Raw genomic sequence first — 21,198 nt, forward strand, 5'->3', positions numbered from 1 at the left:
CATTCTATGTACATTTGAGAAAGAAAGAAGCGATAGAGAATTATTTCCCATTGATAAAATAGTGGCAGCTGTACTATACCAAGGAGAAACATGGCATGGATATTTTGCATAAGTTTTTCCTCATGTTTTCTATCCTAGAAGTCAGAACAAACTGAACATGTGATAAGCAAGAGAGGCCCGACCCTATGTGTGATGTGCCTGCCATGTGTTTTAGATGACTTGGCCAAGGACTTAGTTGCCTTGATGTGTATCATCTTCTGGTTTATCATATGAGGATGTTTGTCTCCCTTGCACAGCAAGAGCATCATGGAATGAAAGATGAAACCAAGATGTAGTGCAAATTCCAGATATTGTCAGAACTTGGGCAGTTGTACTGTTTTTCCAAGATAGGTAATGTCCTTGACTATGTAAAGAGTGAAAAGTTTATTTCTCATTGCAGAAAATAAAAACATAAACTTAAAAGGTAGAATGCATTTGTGAACCCCTTTTCTAATTTGTGTTTGAGAATGGTGTAGATGATTTCTAGACTAGAAGATGTCCATTCAATTTCACTATCCATGTACACTGTTGGTTATGGTATCTTTTTCACCTGATCTATTGTGAATCTTTTCACTGTGTCTCCAGGAAATACAGAATATATCTTTGTTTTATATACTGCCTGATGGTAATCGGTTGCTGAGAGAAGTGCTTGTCTTCACTCCATTACAACTGAGTAACTAAGGGTATCTGCTGCATATTTATGCTCCTACTGGTTTGGAGTCATGGATCTGAATGAAATGCTTGCTGCAACTATAAATTGGACCAAGATGCTAACTGTACAACTGTGAAACTCCCAGCGTGCTTATAAATCCAAACAATATAAAACAGCTGAAAGTCATATTCAGACACCACGCTTACAACAACTGCTTTATATGTTAGACCATATGAAAAAATCCCCTCAGTTTTCAAGAACAATTGATAATAGTAAGATATGTTTACTGAGAGGTCCAAATTGAAAACCTGCTTGATATGGTGCCTGAATAGTAAGTTGACCAACAGCATATATAACTGATATACCATCTAGGGAGTATGGTATATTCAGAAATGACACGTTGCAAAGGAATTATTATTACAATATGGAAAATTATCACACATTTTTGCCTAGATTTGGAAAGGGATAGGAATCGAGCATTGCTCAAATTTCTTAGCTATGGTGGATAGGTGTTCTCCCATCTCTTCATGCCCTTTTTCCAATGCAGGAATATCCAATACATTGGAGAGCATCATATAGGTTCTCTGAGATAATCACTGCTTCCTCCTCCTTGAATCTTTCAGGCATGCAATGACCAATAAATTCAAATGATTGGAATATGCATGGCTCCTTATAGTGCTTTTCTTATTGATTTTTGTTGAGCTCTGCATTTTTCTCTGCAACCCTCCCTGTCACTTCTCTCCCTTTCAACCATTTCCCATGGTTCCCATGCTCCCAATTTATTCAGGAGATCTTGTTTTTTTCTACTTCTGATATAGATTAGATCTATGTATGTCTCTTTTAGCATCCTTATTGTTGTCTAGGTTCTCTGGGATTGTGATTTGTGGGCTGGTTTACTTTGCTTTATGTTTAAGAATCACTATTATGTGTGTGCATGTCATAATTGTCTTTCTGTGTCTTGGATACCTCACTCACAATGATGTTTTCTAGCTCCATCAATTTGTCTGTAAAATTCAAGATGTCATTTTATTTTCTGTGTAAATGTACCACAGTACAGTGCTTTTATAGGCAAAGTCTTGAGGCAAACAAATGGACAGTTTTGGCATACTACAACATTGTTCTTTCTTCAAAACTTAGGAGACCAAAGCCAGTCTTCAGTTTAATCTATCTTCCTTCAAAATGGAAGACTGTTAGCCATGTTCTGGAAACACCAAAGTTCTCAAGAGGACCTCTACTCTGGACCTCAGAATGCCATTTGTATGAATCAATCAGCATCCTCAGAGACTTGTTGTTATCATCAATCCAGACAAGGCAGGCAGAAATTTTCTTCTGTACTTTTGAGCACATTTGAGATCAACATATATCAATCATCTAGTGTTCAAAGATACTGATTCCAAGATAAACACATCATGGGTTTTATGAGGTTGAGGTTTTTCCTTGACAAAATGAGAGAAATTAGGAAAATACACACGAAATAGTAAAGAGTCACCTTTAATTTCTTTTTAGGAGCAAAATAGTTGTTGGATTTCAAAATTCCCTACTTAATATAAGAATTTTTGATAGATTCATATTCCTCCTCTTTAATTTTATCATCATCATCATCATCATCATTGTACTTAGTATCATGTTCCATGTTTTCTACCACGTGACTTTTTCCTCAGTTTCCCTTTAGAGTCTTTGCTTAGTCTTGAAACTCTCGATATTGTTTGCATCTGAAACTTTATCCCGATACCATCAAATTCATTCATGTTTCTCTGCTATTTCATGATTGAAACCCCAGAGGAACCAAAAAAAGGCAAATATGACCAATAAACGCAGATGCATTTTTGTTGTTAATGTTGTATTCTGTTTGTTTGTGTCTCTTTTGACACACCATGCTGTAGTGTTTCAAAGGAATTTAGAAAAGTTCAACTTCAAGGTTTATGTAAGACAAATATTTATACAAATTTGACTTTTGAAAATTGGTCTGAGCTTGAGCATCTAGAAATTTTCTGATTCTCCTCAGGTTCACCTTTCTGGTAAAATGTTTTTCTGAACTCAAATATGGAAATCTTCAGGTTTTGAAAGTCTCCTCACTAAGACAGAAGTATAGAGAACACCAGTAACAAGGGAAGCAAAGAAACTAGTCATGAAACTCAGAGGGAGCCATTTCAGAATTCACATCTCTTTAAGTCAAAGAAACCAAACACTTAACTTGCTTCTCCTTGTGTTAGGGATCAGCATTCAAGTGTTGGCACTTTTGCATTTCTCAGCAAGACAACCCAATGATTTGGAAACAAGTGTTTGGTGAATTGAATTTAAAGGAAAATCATAGAAACAATGGGTTTCAAGAAAATCAGACATCTTAAATTTACCATGCATCAGAATGATTGAATGTTGATGTGGGCTGAAAAGCCATTACAAAATACCCTTCACACAGCAGAGGTCATGCAAATCAAAGGCATACTAGAAATGATAATTTATCTGTAAGTTTTTACTAGCTGTTGAAGGGAATTACTCCCCTTGAGAGCTAGTATATCAAAGGATTGAAGAGTGATAGACTTGCGGGTTTGGGCAGGAAACGAAAACTAATGATCAAGAGAGTGTAATCTTAAAAACTATAGTCTCTGAACTCCTGAAGTCATAGATGTTGATTTTTAGAAATCTCCAGTATTAATAAAAATTATTGAGAATGTAGATAGAGAATTGATGCTCACCACTTCTGCCTGAAGAAGAGGAGACATTCAGGATTCTGTCCTGGAATAAATGAGAAAAGGAATTAGCGAGGATGGAATGGTCTCTGCATAACTCTGTCTGCCTTGATAGGCACAGCCTTCACAGTCACTAGCATATCCAAACATGCCAACAAATACTAGCTTGTTACTTTCTCTCATCAATTTTGGATTTTCTTTCAAAGACTACTATGCTACTGATTGTGTCTTCTAAAGGAGCCACTCTATGTTCATTGGGGAAAGAAGGAAATTATAGATAATTGTTCCCTTTGCTATAATAGTGGCAGCCTGTACTCTAGCAAGGAGATGACATGGTATGTATATGTTAAATAAATTTGTCCTAAAGTCTTCGATCCCAGGGGTCAGAGCACACTGAATATATGTTAAGCAAAATGAGGCCTAACCCTCTCTATGATGTGCCTGCCATGAGATTTACATGCTTCAGCCAAGGAAGTAGTTGCCTTGACATGTATCATTTTCTGGTTAATCAAGTCAGGATGTGTTTTTCCCTATAATAGCACAAAGATCATGGAATAAAAGATGAACCGAGATGTCGTTCAAAACCCAGATATTTTCAGAAATTGGTAATTGCACTTGCTTCTGAGATGGGTAAATTCCTTGACCATGTAAAGGACAAAATGTTTATATCTCTGATATGAAGTAAATAACAACATGAGCTTAGAAGGTGGATTGCAATCTTGAACTTTTTTTTTCTAATTTGTGTTTGAGAATGATATAGATCATTTCTAGCCCAGGAAATGTTACCCACTGAATTTCACTTTCCATGTATACTATTGGTGTTGGTATCCTTTCATCTGATCTATAGTGAATCCTATGGGTTTTCTTTCCCTGTGACTCAAGGAAATATAATATATATCTTCGTTTTATTTTCTGTCAGATTGCAATTCTTGCATTCACTCCTTTCTAAAATTAAAAAACTTAGGATGTCTGCTGCATTATTTATGCACCCTGTGCATCTGCTTCTCATTTGTTTCCTCACCTGATTAGTTTGGAGTCATGGTACTGAAGAGATGCTTGCTGAAGTAGGAATGGACCTATGTGATATCTGTAGAGTTTGTGAATCCCTCAGAGTGATAATAAATTCAAACAATGTAAAAAAGTTAAGGATCACATACATAGATATCAACAAATATCAATACTCTATTGTGGCACAAAAACTGATAGAAATATAAACACATAAAGAAACTTTATGAGTTGAAGTAGATCCTGACAACTAGATTCTTGCACAAAAAAAATTATAAAAAAAGGCACCCAAAACTGAAAGGGTCTACTTAATATGTTTTAAAGGGTAAAAACTGCTTATGAATTTAATGATTATCTACTCAATCTTGAAGATTTTGATAGATTCATATTTCTTTTACTTAAGCGTGCAATCCCTATCATCCTCCTCCTCCGCATCCTCCTCCTCCTCCTCATCATTAACATTGTGTAATGCTTTAGACATCACCCTTTCTATCACCAAAATTTTACCTCAGTTTAAGAGATATGGCTTAGAAGTCTCCATGTTGCATGTATCTTATAATTTGTATTGGAACAACTAAACTATCACTATGAAAATATCATGGGAATAAACACAGCAAAACCAAATATAATGGAAAAGTATCACAAATGAAATAAAATTCAATATTACTTTCATGGGGGAGTCTTGTGGATATGTTTGTTTTTGTAACAACATGTTCTTTCATTTCATAAAATTTACAGAGGTTCAACTTCAAATTCCATATTAGGTAAATAATATATAGGAATTGACCCTGATAAATTCTCTGATGCAATGCTCAGGAAGAGGACTGCCCAAAAAGGGTGGAAAGAAGTGTTGGGTAAATGGAGGTCGAAAAATCCTTGGATCATGGGGTACATGAAAATTGAACATGTTAAATTTACCATACATCGTAAGATTGAAGATAATGGTGGTTTTAATAGATAATTTTGAATAACCTTCACACACCTGAGGTCACTCAATGGTAATATTTCTTTAATTTTTCACCAGCTGGAGAAGAGAATTCCCCTCTATGAGACCTAGTATGTCAAAGGACTGAAGACTGATAGACTTGAGGACATGGGCAAAAACAAAAAAATAATGGTCAAGAGAGTATCATCTTAGAACTTATACTCTGTGAAATCATGAAGTCCAAGATGTTGATTTTCAGAAATCCCCAGACTTAGCAAAAATGATTGAGTCAAGAGATAGAGACTCGGTGCTTACCTTTTCTGTATGAAGAATAAGAAGACCTACAGGATTCTATCCTGTAAGAGTAGAGAAACAAAAGTTATCAGGGATGCTAAGTTTTCCACACAACACTGTCTGCCTTGATAGCCACATTATGCAGACTACTTAGCATACGCACCCTTTCCACCCAACCTTTACCTGTTTCTTCCTTCCTCTATTTTGGCTTGTCTTACAATGACACCTTTCCTTTCTGATTGCTTCGAATACAGCTGCCAGTCTGTGTCCTTTAGACAATAACCTAAGTGGAGACAATAGTTTCCCCTTTGATACACTAGTGGCAGATGGAGAGTAACATGGGAAGGTCATGGCGCCTATCTCTCATACACATTTGTCCTGACATCTTCTATTCCACATCTGCTAGCACACTGTATCTGCTTTAAGAAAGATGGGGCCTGACAGTATCATTTCTAGAGCAGGAGATGTTATCCATTCGAATCCCCTTCACATGTACAGTGCTGGTGACCTTACACTTTCTCTGGATCTTTGTGAAAACCTAAGGATTTTCTTTTATCATGTCTCTGTGTTATATGCAACTTATCTCTGAATCATTTTTTGTTAGATGAGAATTGGTTGCTCTGAGCAGTGCTTGCCTTCACCCCTGTTACACTTGAAAGCTTCAGGTGTCTGCTGCATTATTTATGCTCCTCATGAACATGCTTCCCATTTTTCCCCCTGCTGACTGGTTTGGAGGCCTGCATGGAAGTGAATTGCGTGATGGTTGTTGGAATTGTATCTATGAGCTAACTATACGTCTTGTGAATCTCAAGTCAACTATACTTCTCATGAATCTCTCAGCATGCAAATAAATCAAAACAGTATAAACAACGTGAAGGTCCCAATAACAGAACAGGCTGATGAAAAGAGAGATTTTAACTGGACTTTATCAAAAAGTTCTCTCATTTTTGAATAAGAAATTATGATAGTAAGATATGATTGCTGAGAATATCCAGATCTGAAAAGCAACTGGATATGGTGGCTGGAGTGTGAGGTGACTCTAGCATGTAGAATTGATACACCATCAAGGGAGTATGATATATTCAGAGGCAACAAAGAGAAAAGGAATGACTCTCACAGTATGGGAAATAATCAGGCCTTCCTGCCTAAATTGGGAAAGGAACAGGAATCCAAAAGCCCTCCAAATTTTGCAGTCAGGGTGGGCACGAGTCCTGCCACCTCCTCTTCCCCTCACCCCATTGTAGTTATTTCCAATTCATCATAGAGGATCATTGAGATTCTCTGTAATGAATTCACTGCTTCCACCTCTTTATGAGTCCTTCTTTCAGGCATGTAAGAGCAAGTAATTTCAAATCAATGGACACTCTAGGCTTTTCGAGGCAGAATATGGAAGCAAAAAGCTGGACAGTTTTCACATCCAGAAAGTTGCTCTTCTCTCATAATTTAGGAGATCAAAGCCCGTCTGCACTGTAACTGTCTTCCTTTCAAATGCAAGAGTGCTAGCCATGTTCTGGAAGCATCACGGTCGTCAAGACCACCACTTATCTGGACCTCAGAGGGGTTATGTTTGAGTCAATCAGCGTCCTCAGAAACCTGTTGTCATCATCGATCCAGAGAAGGCAGCTTTGAACACATGAGCATCCGCAGTGACACTGGAAAGCAGTGATAGATAGACTCTTTGGCTTGGAAGAGGAAGATCAGCATTGTGCAGCAGGCTTCTTTCTCACGATCTCAACTGAGGTAAAGCATCAAGGAGATCACAAAGGCGTTTTCTCCTATACTTTATAGCGCATTTGTCATCAACAAATATCAACACTCTATTGTGCCGCAGTAACAGAAAACAAAGATGAACACATCAAGAATTTTGATGACTTGAATTTGATCTTGACAACTAGCTTCATGGACAAAAAGAACAAAAGTATAAAATAAAATGCAAACAAAAATACAGGGGTGTGCTCAATATGTTTCAAAGGGCAAACATGTTCCTGGATTTCTTGATTATCTATTCAAGATGGAAGTTTTGGATAGTTTCCTATTCCTCCTACTTCAGTGTGTCATCGTCATCATCACCATCACCATCACCATCATCAAGATCATCAACATTGTTTATGCCATATACTCCACCCTTTCTAGCAGCCAATTATTTCCTCAGTTTACCTCTATGGACTTTGCAGTCAGTCCTGCAAGTGTCCAGGTTGCTTTCATGGTGAAATTCTTAGCCTAACATCCTCAACCTCATGGCTTTCCCTGTGTTATTATCGGGAGAGGAAAGCCAGCGGAACCAACAATAAGAGGCAACTATCACCAATGTATTCAAATTCAATTTTATGTTTGTGGTGGGTTTATGTGTCTTTGTGTGTCTCTTTGACAAACTTGCTCTTTTATTTCATAGATATTAACAAAGGTTCAGTTCAAATTATATATTAGGTAAATATTATATAGGAATTGACCCTGATACTTTCTCTGAGCTTTTGAATCCAGATTTGTTCCATACAGTCCTATTTTTCAGATTTGAGATAAAATGCTCTTTGGAAAACTTATATAATCAACCTCCCATTTGGACAAGCACTCCATGAAAACAGACATAATAAGATTTACCAATGACCTGGAAATCTGACAAAATATTTGTGAAACTCAGAGGGGTACGTTTCTAAATTCACTTAAGTTAATTTTCAGAGTACCGCAACACTTGTCTTGCTTCTCAGTGTGCTAGAAGGCTCCATTCAAGGGTGGGTTCTGTTGCACTTCTCCGGAAGAGGAATGCCCCCAAAAAGGTAGAAAGAAGTGTTTTGTGAATGGAGGTCAGGTGGAAAAACTCTTGGATCATGGGGTGCATGAAATTAGAGCATCTTAAATTTATCATACATCAGAAAGACTGAATATGATGGTGGTTTTAAAGGACATTTTTGAATAACCTTCACACACCTGAGGTCACTCAATTGTAATTTTTCTTTAATTTTTCACTAGGTGGAGAATGGAATTCCCCTCTATGAGATCTAGTATATCAAAGGACTGAAGAGTGATAGACTTGAGGACATGGGCAGGAACAAAAATATAATGATCAAGAGACTATCATCTTAGAACTTATACTCTGTGAAATCATGCAGTCCAAGATGTTGAGTTTTAGAATCCACAGACATAGCAAATATGAAGGAGTCAAGAGATAGAGAATCAGCACTTACCTTTTCTGCATGAAGAATAAGAAGACCTCCAGGATTCTATCCTGTAAGAGTAGAGAAATAAAAGTTATTAGGGATGCTAAGTTTCCTACACAACACTGTCTGCCTTGATAGCCACATTATGCAGACTACCTAGCATACGCACGCTTGCCAACCAACCTTTACCTGTTTCTTCCTTCCTCTATTTTGGCTTGTTTTACAATGACTCCTTTCCTTCCTGATTGCTTCAACTAAAGCTGCCAGGCTCTCTTCTTTATACAATAACCCAAGTGAAGACAATTGTTTACCCTTGGATATACTACTAGCAGATATAGAATAGGACGAGGAGGTCATATCACATATTTCTCAGATTCATTTGTCATGACATCTTCTATTCCATATCTCATAGTACACTGTTTCTGTGTTAAAAATAATGAGGCCTCACAGTATCTCTGATGTTGCTTTCATATCTTAAGAAAACATGGCTGAGAAAACAGTTTCCTAGAGTTGTATCATCTTCTGGTTCATCATGTGAAAATGTTACTCACCCTAGCACAACAACAGAATTATGGAATGAAAATGAAAGAGAGACATCCATCAAAATGCCGACAACGTCTGGATCTTGGGCAACTCCACTTAATCCCAAGACAGGTAAGATCTTTGAGTATGTAATGTAGGCAATACTTATTCCTCTCGAGTGTAGGAAGTGGCAACATGAACTAAACTGGTGGAATGCAATCATAAATTCCCTTCCTAAATTCTGTTCTGGAATGGTGTATGTCATTTCAAGAGCAGGAGGTGTTTTCCCTTCGAATCACCTTCCCATGTACAATGTTGGTGACCATACCCTTTCTCTGGATCTTTAGGGAAACCTAAGGATTTTCTTTCATCATGTCTCTGTGTTATATGCAACTTATCTCTGAATCATTTTTTTTGTTAGATGGGAATTGGTTGCTCTGAGCAGTGCTTGCCTTCACCCCTGCTACACGTGTCTGCTGCATTATTTATTCTCCTCGTGAACATGCTCCCCATTTTTTCCCCAGCTGACTGGTTTGGAGGACTGCATGGAAGTGAAATGCTTGATGGTCATTGGAATTGTATCTATGAGCTAACTATACGTCTTGTGAATCTTGAGCCAACTACACTTCTTGTGAATCTCTCAGCATGCAAATAAATCAAAACAGTGTAAACAACGTGAAGGTCCCAATCCCAGAGCAGGCTGATGTAAAGAGAGATTTTAATTGGACTTTATCAGAAAGTTCTCTCATATTTAAAAAGAAATTATGGTAGTAAGATATGATTGCTGAGAATATCCAGATCTGAAAAGCAACTGGATATGGTGGCTGGAGTGTGAGGTGACTCTAGCATGTAGAATTGATACACCATCAAGGGAGTATGATATATTCAGAGGCAACAAAGAGAAAAGGAATGACTCTCACAGTATGGGAAATCATCAGGCCTTCCTGCCTAAATTGGGAAAGGAACAGGAATCCAAAAGCCCTCCAAATTTTGCAGTCAGGGTGGGCACGAGTCCTGCCAACTCCTCTTCCCCTCACCCCATTGTAGTTATTTCCAATTCATCATAGAGGATCATTGAGATTCTCTGTAATGAATTCACTGCTTCCACCTCTTTATGAGTCCTTCTTTCAGGCATGTAAGAGCAAATAACTTCAAATCAATGGACACTCTAGGCTTTTCGAGGCAGAATATGGAAGCAAAAAGCTGGACAGTTTTCACATCCAGAAAGTTGCTCTTCTCTCAAAATTTAGGAGATCAAAGCCCGTCTGCACTGTAACTGTCTTCCTTTCAAATGCAAGAGTGCTAGCCATGTTCTGGAAGCATCACGGTCGTCAAGACCACCACTTATCTGGACCTCAGAGGGGTTATGTTTGAGTCAATCAGCGTCCTCAGAAACCTGTTGTCATCATCGATCCAGAGAAGGCAGCTTTGAACACATGAGCATCCGCAGTGACACTGGAAAGCAGTGATAGATAGACTCTTTGGCTTGGAAGAGGAAGATCAGCATTGTGCAGCAGGCTTCTTTCTCACGATCTCAACTGAGGTAAAGCATCAAGGAGATCACAAAGGCGTTTTCTCCTATACTTTATAGCGCATTTGTCATCAACAAATATCAACACTCTATTGTGCCGCAGTAACAGAAAACAAAGATGAACACATCAAGAATTTTGATGACTTGAATTTGATCTTGACAACTAGCTTCATGGACAAAAAGAACAAAAGTATAAAATAAAATGCAACCAAAAATACAGGGGTGTGCTTAATATGTTTCAAAGGGCAAAAATGTTCCTGGATTTCTTGATTATCTATTCAAGATAGAAGTTTTGGATAGTTTCCTATTCCTCCTACTTCAGTGTGCCATCGTCATCATCACCATCACCATCATCATGATCATCAACATTGTTTATGCCATATACTCCAGCCTTTCTAGCAGCCAATCATTTCCTCAGTTTACCTCTATGGACTTTGCAGTCAGTCCTGCAAGTGTCCAGGTTGCTTTCATGGTGAAATTCTTAGCCTAACATCCTCAACCTCATGGCTTTCCCTGTGTTATTATCGGGAGAGGAAAGCCAGCGGAACCAACAATAAGAGGCAACTATCAACAATGTATTCAAATTCAATTTTATGTTTGGTGGGTTTATGTGTCTTTGTGTGTCTCTTTGACAAACTTGCTCTTTTATTTCATAGATATTAAGAAACGTTCAGTTCAAATTATATATTAGGTAAATATTATATAGGAATTGACCCTGATACTTTCTCTGAGCTTTTGAATCCAGATTTGTTCCATTCAGTCCTATTTTTCAGATCTGAGATAAAATGCTCTTTGGAAAACTTATATAATCAACCTCCCATTTGGACAAGCACTCCATGAAAACAGACATAAGAAGATACACCAAAGACCTGGAAATCTGACAAAATATTTGTGAAACTCAGAGGGGTACGTTTCTAAATTCACTTAAGTTAATTTTCAGAGTACCGAACACTTGTCTTGCTTCTCAGTGTGCTAGAAGGCTCCATTCAAGGGTGGGTTCTGTTGCACTTCTCCGGAAGAGGAATGCCCCAAAAAAGGTAGAAAGAAGTGTTTTGTGAATGGAGGTCAGGTGGAAAAACTCTTGGATCATGGGGTGCATGAAAATTGAGCGTCTTAAATTTATCATACATCAGAAAGATTGAATATGATGGTGGTTTTAACAGACATTTTTGAATAACCTTCACACACCTGAGGTCACTCAATTGTAATTTTTCTTTAATTTTTCACTAGGTGGAGAATGGAATTCCCCTCTATGAGATCTAGTATATCAAAGGACTGAAGAGTGATAGACTTGAGGACATGGGCAGGAACAAAAATATAATGATCAAGAGACTATCATCTTAGAACTTATACTCTGTGAAATCATGCAGTCCAAGATGTTGAGTTTTAGAATCCACAGACATAGCAAATATGAAGGAGTCAAGAGATAGAGAATCAGCACTTACCTTTTCTGCATGAAGAATAAGAAGACCTCCAGGATTCTATCCTGTAAGAGTAGAGAAATAAAAGTTATTAGGGATGCTAAGTTTCCTACACAACACTGTCTGCCTTGATAGCCACATTATGCAGACTACCTAGCATACGCACGCTTGCCAACCAACCTTTACATGTTTCTTCCTTCCTCTATTTTGGCTTGTTTTACAATGACTCCTTTCCTTCCTGATTGCTTCAACTAAAGCTGCCAGGCTCTCTTCTTTATACAATAACCCAAGTGAAGACAATTGTTTACCCTTGGATATACTACTGGCAGATATAGAATAGGATGAGGAGGTCATATCACATATTTCTCAGATTCATTTGTCATGACATCTTCTATTCCATATCTCATAGTACACTGTTTCTGTGTTAAAAATAATGAGGCCTCACAGTATCTCTGATGTTGCTTTCATATCTTAAGAAAACATGGCTGAGAAAACAGTTTCCTAGAGTTGTATCATCTTCTGGTTCATCATGTGAAAATGTTACTCACCCTAGCACAACAACAGAATTATGGAATGAAAATGAAAGAGAGACATCCATCAAAATGCCGACAACGTCTGGATCTTGGGCAACTCCACTTAATCCCAAGACAGGTAAGATCTTTGAGTATGTAATGTAGGCAATACTTATTCCTCTCGAGTGTAGGAAGTGGCAACATGAACTAAACTGGTGGAATGCAATCATAAATTCTCTTCCGAAATTCTGTTCTGGAATGGTGTATGTCATTTCAAGAGCAGGAGGTGTTTTCCCTTCGAATCACCTTCCCATGTACAATGTTGGTGACCATACCCTTTCTCTGGATCTTTAGGGAAACCTAAGGATTTTCTTTCATCATGTCTCTGTGTTATATGCAACTTATCTCTGAATCATTTTTTTGTTAGATGGGAATTGGTTGCTCTGAGCAGTGCTTGCCTTCACCCCTGCTACACGTGTCTGCTGCATTATTTATTCTCCTCGTGAACATGCTCCCCATTTTTTCCCCAGCTGACTGGTTTGGAGGACTGCATGGAAGTGAAATGCTTGATGGTCATTGGAATTGTATCTATGAGCTAACTATACGTCTTGTGAATCTTGAGCCAACTACACTTCTTGTGAATCTCTCAGCATGCAAATATATCAAAACAGTGTAAACAACGTGAAGGTCCCAATCCCAGAGCAGGCTGATGTAAAGAGAGATTTTAATTGGACTTTATCAGAAAGTTCTCTCATATTTAAAAAGAAATTATGGTAGTAAGATATGATTTCTGAGAATATCCAGATCTGAAAAGCAACTGGATATGGTGGCTGGAGTGTGAGGTGACTCTAGCATGTAGAATTGATACACCATCAAGGGAGTATGATATATTCAGAGGCAACAAAGAGAAAAGGAATGACTCTCACAGTATGGGAAATCATCAGGCCTTCCTGCCTAAATTGGGAAAGGAACAGGAATCCAAAAGCCCTCCAAATTTTGCAGTCAGGGTGGGCACGAGTCCTGCCACCTCCTCTTCCCCTCACCCCATTGTAGTTATTTCCAATTCATCATAGAGGATCATTGAGATTCTCTGTAATGAATTCACTGCTTCCACCTCTTTATGAGTCCTTCTTTCAGGCATGTAAGAGCAAATAACTTCAAATCAATGGACACTCTAGGCTTTTCGAGGCAGAATATGGAAGCAAAAAGCTGGACAGTTTTCACATCCAGAAAGTTGCTCTTCTCTCAAAATTTAGGAGATCAAAGCCCGTCTGCACTGTAACTGTCTTCCTTTCAAATGCAAGAGTGCTAGCCATGTTCTGGAAGCATCACGGTCGTCAAGACCACCACTTATCTGGACCTCAGAGGGGTTATGTTTGAGTCAATCAGCGTCCTCAGAAACCTGTTGTCATCATCGATCCAGAGAAGGCAGCTTTGAACACATGAGCATCCGCAGTGACACTGGAAAGCAGTGATAGATAGACTCTTTGGCTTGGAAGAGGAAGATCAGCATTGTGCAGCAGGCTTCTTTCTCACGATCTCAACTGAGGTAAAGCATCAAGGAGATCACAAAGGTGTTTTCTCCCGTACTTTATAGCGCATTTGTCATCAACAAATATCAACACTCTATTGTGCCGCAGTAACAGAAAACAAAGATGAACACATCAAGAATTTTGATGACTTGAATTTGATCTTGACAACTAGCTTCATGGACAAAAAGAACAAAAGTATAAAATAAAATGCAACCAAAAATACAGGGGTGTGCTCAATATGTTTCAAAGGGCAAAAATGTTCCTGGATTTCTTGATTATCTATTCAAGATAGAAGTTTTGGATAGTCTCCTATTCCTCCTACTTCAGTGTGTCATCGTCATCATCACCATCACCATCACCATCATCATGATCATCAACATTGTTTATGCCATATACTCCACCCTTTCTAGCAGCCAATTATTTCCTCAGTTTACCTCTATGGACTTTGCAGTCAGTCCTGCAAGTGTCCAGGTTGCTTTCATGGTGAAATTCTTAGCCTAACATCCTCAACCTCATGGCTTTCCCTGTGTTATTATCGGGAGAGGAAAGCCAGCGGAACCAACAATAAGAGGCAACTATCACCAATGTATTCAAATTCAATTTTATGTTTGTGGTGGGTTTATGTGTCTTTGTGTGTCTCTTTGACAAACTTGCTCTTTTATTTCATAGATATTAACAAAGGTTCAGTTCAAATTTTATATTAGGTAAATATTATATAGGAATTGACCCTGATACTTTCTCTGAGCTTTTGAATCCAGATTTGTTCCATACAGTCCTATTTTTCAGATTTGAGATTAAATGCTCTTTGGAAAACTTATATAACCAACCTCCCATTTGGACAAGCACTCCATGAAAACAGACATAATAAGATACACCAAAGACCTGGAAATCTGACAAAATATTTGTGAAACTCAGAGGGGTACGTTTCTAAATTCACTTAAGTTAATTTTCAGAGTACCGCAACACTTGTCTTGCTTCTCAGTGTGCTAGAAGGCTCCATTCAAGGGTGGGTTCTGTTGCACTTCTCCGGAAGAGGAATGCCCCAAAAAAGGTAGAAAGAAGTGTTTTGTGAATGGAGGTCAGGTGGAAAAACTCTTGGATCATGGGGTGCATGAAAATTGAGCGTCTTAAATTTATCATACATCAGAAAGATTGAATATGATGGTGGTTTTCACAGACATTTTTGAATAACCTTCACACACCTGAGGTCACTCAATTGTAATTTTTCTTTAATTTTTCACTAGGTGGAGAATGGAATTCCCCTCTATGAGATCTAGTATATCAAAGGACTGAAGAGTGATAGACTTGAGGACATGGGCAGGAACAAAAATATAATGATCAAGAGACTATCATCTTAGAACTTATACTCTGTGAAATCATGCAGTCCAAGATGTTGAGTTTTAGAATCCACAGACATAGCAAATATGAAGGAGTCAAGAGATAGAGAATCAGCACTTACCTTTTCTGCATGAAGAATAAGAAGACCTCCAGGATTCTATCCTGTAAGAGTAGAGAAATAAAAGTTATTAGGGATGCTAAGTTTCCTACACAACACTGTCTGCCTTGATAGCCACATTATGCAGACTACCTAGCATACGCACGCTTGCCAACCAACCTTTACCTGTTTCTTCCTTCCTCTATTTTGGCTTGTTTTACAATGACTCCTTTCCTTCCTGATTGCTTCAACTAAAGCTGCCAGGCTCTCTTCTTTATACAATAACCCAAGTGAAGACAATTGTTTACCCTTGGATATACTACTGGCAGATATAGAATAGGATGAGGAGGTCATATCACATATTTCTCAGATTCATTTGTCATGACATCTTCTATTCCATATCTCATAGTACACTGTTTCTGTGTTAAAAATAATGAGGCCTCACAGTATCTCTGATGTTGCTTTCATATCTTAAGAAAACATGGCTGAGAAAACAGTTTCCTAGAGTTGTATCATCTTCTGGTTCATCATGTGAAAATGTTACTCACCCTAGCACAACAACAGAATTATGGAATGAAAATGAAAGAGAGACATCCATCAAAATGCCGACAACGTCTGGATCTTGGGCAACTCCACTTAATCCCAAGACAGGTAAGATCTTTGAGTATGTAATGTAGGCAATACTTATTCCTCTCGAGTGTAGGAAGTGGCAACATGAACTAAACTGGTGGAATGCAATCATAAATTCTCTTCCGAAATTCTGTTCTGGAATGGTGTATGTCATTTCAAGAGCAGGAGGTGTTTTCCCTTCGAATCACCTTCCCATGTACAATGTTGGTGACCATACCCTTTCTCTGGATCTTTAGGGAAACCTAAGGATTTTCTTTCATCATGTCTCTGTGTTATATGCAACTTATCTCTGAATCATTTTTTTGTTAGATGGGAATTGGTTGCTCTGAGCAGTGCTTGCCTTCACCCCTGCTACACGTGTCTGCTGCATTATTTATTCTCCTCGTGAACATGCTCCCCATTTTTTCCCCAGCTGACTGGTTTGGAGGACTGCATGGAAGTGAAATGCTTGATGGTCATTGGAATTGTATCTATGAGCTAACTATACGTCTTGTGAATCTTGAGCCAACTACACTTCTTGTGAATCTCTCAGCATGCAAATATATCAAAACAGTGTAAACAACGTGAAGGTCCCAATCCCAGAGCAGGCTGATGTAAAGAGAGATTTTAATTGGACTTTATCAGAAAGTTCTCTCATATTTAAAAAGAAATTATGGTAGTAAGATATGATTGCTGAGAATATCCAGATCTGAAAAGCAACTGGATATGGTGGCTGGAGTGTGAGGTGACTCTAGCATGTAGAATTGATACACCATCAAGGGAGTATGATATATTCAGAGGCAACAAAGAGAAAAGGAATGACTCTCACAGTATGGGAAATCATCAGGCCTTCCTGCCTAAATTGGGAAAGGAACAGGAATCCAAAAGCCCTCCAAATTGTGCAGTCAGGGTGGGCACGAGTCCTGCCACCTCCTCTTCCCCTCACCCCATTGTAGTTATTTCCAATTCATCATAGAGGATCATTGAGATTCTCTGTAATGAATTCATTGCTTCCACCTCTTTATGAGTCCTTCTTTCAGGCATGTAAGAGCAAATAACTTCAAATCAATGGACACTCTAGGCTTTTCGAGGCAGAATATGGAAGCAAAAAGCTGGACAGTTTTCACATCCAGAATGTTGCTCTTCTCTCAAAATTTAGGAGATCAAAGCCCGTCTGCACTGTAACTGTCTTCCTTTCAAATGCAAGAGTGCTAGCCATGTTCTGGAAGCATCACGGTCGTCAAGACCACCACTTATCTGGACCTCAGAGGGGTTATGTTTGAGTCAATCAGCGTCCTCAGAAACCTGTTGTCATCATCGATCCAGAGAAGGCAGCTCTGAACACATGAGCATCCGCAGTGACACTGGAAAGCAGTGATAGATAGACTCTTTGGCTTGGAAGAGGAAGATCAGCATTGTGCAGCAGGCTTCTTTCTCACGATCTCAACTGAGGTAAAGCATCAAGGAGATCACAAAGGTGTTTTCTCCCATACTTTATAGCGCATTTGTCATCAACAAATATCAACACTCTATTGTGCTGCAGTAACAGAAAACAAAGATGAACACATCAAGAATTTTGATGACTTGAATTTGATCTTGACAACTAGCTTCATGGACAAAAAGAACAAAAGTATAAAATAAAATGCAACCAAAAATACAGGGGTGTGCTCAATATGTTTCAAAGGGCAAAAATGTTCCTGGATTTCTTGATTATCTATTCAAGATAGAAGTTTTGGATAGTTTCCTATTCCTCCTACTTCAGTGTGTCATCGTCATCATCACCATCACCATCACCATCATCATGATCATCAACATTGTTTATGCCATATACTCCACCCTTTCTAGCAGCCAATTATTTCCTCAGTTTACCTCTATGGACTCTGCAGTCAGTCCTGCAAGTGTCCAGGTTGCTTTCATGGTGAAATTCTTAGCCTAACATCCTCAACCTCATGGCTTTCCCTGTGTTATTATCGGGAGAGGAAAGCCAGCGGAACCAACAATAAGAGGCAACTATCACCAATGTATTCAAATTCAATTTTATGTTTGTGGTGGGTTTATGTGTCTTTGTGTGTCTCTTTGACAAACTTGCTCTTTTATTTCATAGATATTAACAAAGGTTCAGTTCAAATTTTATATTAGGTAAATATTATATAGGAATTGACCCTGATACTTTCTCTGAGCTTTTGAATCCAGATTTGTTCCATACAGTCCTATTTTTCAGATTTGAGATTAAATGCTCTTTGGAAAACTTATATAACCAACCTCCCATTTGGATAAGCACTCCATGAAAACAGACATAATAAGATACACCAAAGACCTGGAAATCTGACAAAATATTTGTGAAACTCAGAGGGGTACGTTTCTAAATTCACTTAAGTTAATTTTCAGAGTACCGCAACACTTGTCTTGCTTCTCAGTGTGCTAGAAGGCTCCATTCAAGGGTGGGTTCTGTTGCACTTCTCCGGAAGAGGAATGCCCCAAAAAAGGTAGAAAGAAGTGTTTTGTGAATGGAGGTCAGGTGGAAAAACTCTTGGATCATGGGGTGCATGAAAATTGAGCGTCTTAAATTTATCATACATCAGAAAGATTGAATATGATGGTGGTTTTAACAGACATTTTTGAATAACCTTCACACACCTGAGGTCACTCAATTGTAATTTTTCTTTAATTTTTCACTAGGTGGAGAATGGAATTCCCCTCTATGAGATCTAGTATATCAAAGGACTGAAGAGTGATAGACTTGAGGACATGGGCAGGAACAAAAATATAATGATCAAGAGACTATCATCTTAGAACTTATACTCTGTGAAATCATGCAGTCCAAGATGTTGAGTTTTAGAATCCACAGACATAGCAAATATGAAGGAGTCAAGAGATAGAGAATCAGCACTTACCTTTTCTGCATGAAGAATAAGAAGACCTCCAGGATTCTATCCTGTAAGAGTAGAGAAATAAAAGTTATTAGGGATGCTAAGTTTCCTACACAACACTGTCTGCCTTGATAGCCACATTATGCAGACTACCTAGCATACGCACGCTTGCCAACCAACCTTTACCTGTTTCTTCCTTCCTCTATTTTGGCTTGTTTTACAATGACTCCTTTCCTTCCTGATTGCTTCAACTAAAGCTGCCAGGCTCTCTTCTTTATACAATAACCCAAGTGAAGACAATTGTTTACCCTTGGATATACTACTGGCAGATATAGAATAGGATGAGGAGGTCATATCACATATTTCTCAGATTCATTTGTCATGACATCTTCTATTCCATATCTCATAGTACACTGTTTCTGTGTTAAAAATAATGAGGCCTCACAGTATCTCTGATGTTGCTTTCATATCTTAAGAAAACATGGCTGAGAAAACAGTTTCCTAGAGTTGTATCATCTTCTGGTTCATCATGTGAAAATGTTACTCACCCTAGCACAACAACAGAATTATGGAATGAAAATGAAAGAGAGACATCCATCAAAATGCCGACAACGTCTGGATCTTGGGCAACTCCACTTAATCCCAAGACAGGTAAGATCTTTGAGTATGTAATGTAGGCAATACTTATTCCTCTCGAGTGTAGGAAGTGGCAACATGAACTAAACTGGTGGAATGCAATCATAAATTCTCTTCCGAAATTCTGTTCTGGAATGGTGTATGTCATTTCAAGAGCAGGAGGTGTTTTCCCTTCGAATCACCTTCCCATGTACAATGTTGGTGACCATACCCTTTCTCTGGATCTTTAGGGAAACCTAAGGATTTTCTTTCATCATGTCTCTGTGTTATATGCAACTTATCTCTGAATCATTTTTTTGTTAGATGGGAATTGGTTGCTCTGAGCAGTGCTTGCCTTCACCCCTGCTACACGTGTCTGCTGCATTATTTATTCTCCTCGTGAACATGCTCCCCATTTTTTCCCCAGCTGACTGGTTTGGAGGACTGCATGGAAGTGAAATGCTTGATGGTCATTGGAATTGTATCTATGAGCTAACTATACGTCTTGTGAATCTTGAGCCAACTACACTTCTTGTGAATCTCTCAGCATGCAAATAAATCAAAACAGTGTAAACAACGTGAAGGTCCCAATCCCAGAGCAGGCTGATGAAAAGAGAGATTTTAATTGGACTTTATCAGAAAGTTCTCTCATATTTAAAAAGAAATTATGGTAGTAAGATATGATTGCTGAGAATATCCAGATCTGAAAAGCAACTGGATATGGTGGCTGGAGTGTGAGGTGACTCTAGCATGTAGAATTGATACACCATCAAGGGAGTATGATATATTCAGAGGCAACAAAGAGAAAAGGAATGACTCTCACAGTATGGGAAATCATCAGGCCTTCCTGCCTAAATTGGGAAAGGAACAGGAATCCAAAAGCCCTCCAAATTTTGCAGTCAGGGTGGGCACTAGTCCTGCCACCTCCTCTTCCCCTCACCCCATTGTAGTTATTTCCAATTCATCATAGAGGATCATTGAGATTCTCTGTAATGAATTCACTGCTTCCACCTCTTTATGAGTCCTTCTTTCAGGCATGTAAGAGCAAATAACTTCAAATCATTGGACACTCTAGGCTTTTCGAGGCAGAATATGGAAGCAAAAAGCTGGACAGTTTTCACATCCAGAAAGTTGCTCTTCTCTCAAAATTTAGGAGATCAAAGCCCGCCTGCACTGTAACTGTCTTCCTTTCAAATGCAAGAGTGCTAGCCATGTTCTGGAAGCATCACGGTCGTCAAGACCACCACTTATCTGGACCTCAGAGGGGTTATGTTTGAGTCAATCAGCGTCCTCAGAAACCTGTTGTCATCATCGATCCAGAGAAGGCAGCTTTGAACACATGAGCATCCGCAGTGACACTGGAAAGCAGTGATAGATAGACTCTTTGGCTT

The 21,198-nt window shown here is 38.6% G+C and overlaps 1 protein-coding gene and 6 non-coding genes across 22 annotated transcripts in view; all 7 read right to left on the reverse strand.

Annotated features, from left to right (window-relative positions):
* The window catches only part of LOC130865402 (uncharacterized), a 119,204-nt gene extending 110,359 nt beyond the window's left edge, over positions 1 to 8,845 (reverse strand). For 9 of the 16 annotated variants that reach the window (XR_009056137.1, XR_009056131.1, XR_009056123.1 and 6 more), the window contains exons 1-3: positions 8,788 to 8,843; positions 5,627 to 5,667; positions 3,388 to 3,427 (exon numbers count right to left, since the gene is read on the reverse strand). The gene's annotated coding sequence lies outside the window, so the exon portion shown is untranslated. The other 7 variants (XR_009056135.1, XR_009056132.1, XM_057756439.1 and 4 more) reach the window with 5 other exon arrangements.
* Positions 1,930 to 1,995, reverse strand: LOC130865631 (small nucleolar RNA SNORD109A). The gene has a single exon (XR_009056182.1). It is a non-coding gene; the product is annotated as a small nucleolar RNA SNORD109A (small nucleolar RNA).
* LOC130865635 (small nucleolar RNA SNORD109A) lies at positions 7,153 to 7,217 on the reverse strand. The gene has a single exon (XR_009056186.1). It is a non-coding gene; the product is annotated as a small nucleolar RNA SNORD109A (small nucleolar RNA).
* A 1,787-nt stretch (positions 8,846 to 10,632) lies between the features above and the next one.
* On the reverse strand, positions 10,633 to 10,697 carry LOC130865636 (small nucleolar RNA SNORD109A). Its single transcript, XR_009056187.1, has one exon. It is a non-coding gene; the product is annotated as a small nucleolar RNA SNORD109A (small nucleolar RNA).
* Positions 10,698 to 14,102: 3,405 nt separating this feature from the next.
* LOC130865637 (small nucleolar RNA SNORD109A) lies at positions 14,103 to 14,167 on the reverse strand. Its single transcript, XR_009056188.1, has one exon. It is a non-coding gene; the product is annotated as a small nucleolar RNA SNORD109A (small nucleolar RNA).
* Positions 14,168 to 17,581: 3,414 nt separating this feature from the next.
* On the reverse strand, positions 17,582 to 17,646 carry LOC130865638 (small nucleolar RNA SNORD109A). Its single transcript, XR_009056189.1, has one exon. It is a non-coding gene; the product is annotated as a small nucleolar RNA SNORD109A (small nucleolar RNA).
* Positions 17,647 to 21,060: 3,414 nt separating this feature from the next.
* LOC130865639 (small nucleolar RNA SNORD109A) lies at positions 21,061 to 21,125 on the reverse strand. The gene has a single exon (XR_009056190.1). It is a non-coding gene; the product is annotated as a small nucleolar RNA SNORD109A (small nucleolar RNA).
* Between the last annotated feature and the right edge of the window lie 73 nt (positions 21,126 to 21,198).

Source organism: Chionomys nivalis, chromosome 23 (genome assembly GCF_950005125.1).
Source record: "Chionomys nivalis chromosome 23, mChiNiv1.1, whole genome shotgun sequence".
Taxonomy (NCBI): domain Eukaryota; kingdom Metazoa; phylum Chordata; class Mammalia; order Rodentia; family Cricetidae; genus Chionomys; species Chionomys nivalis.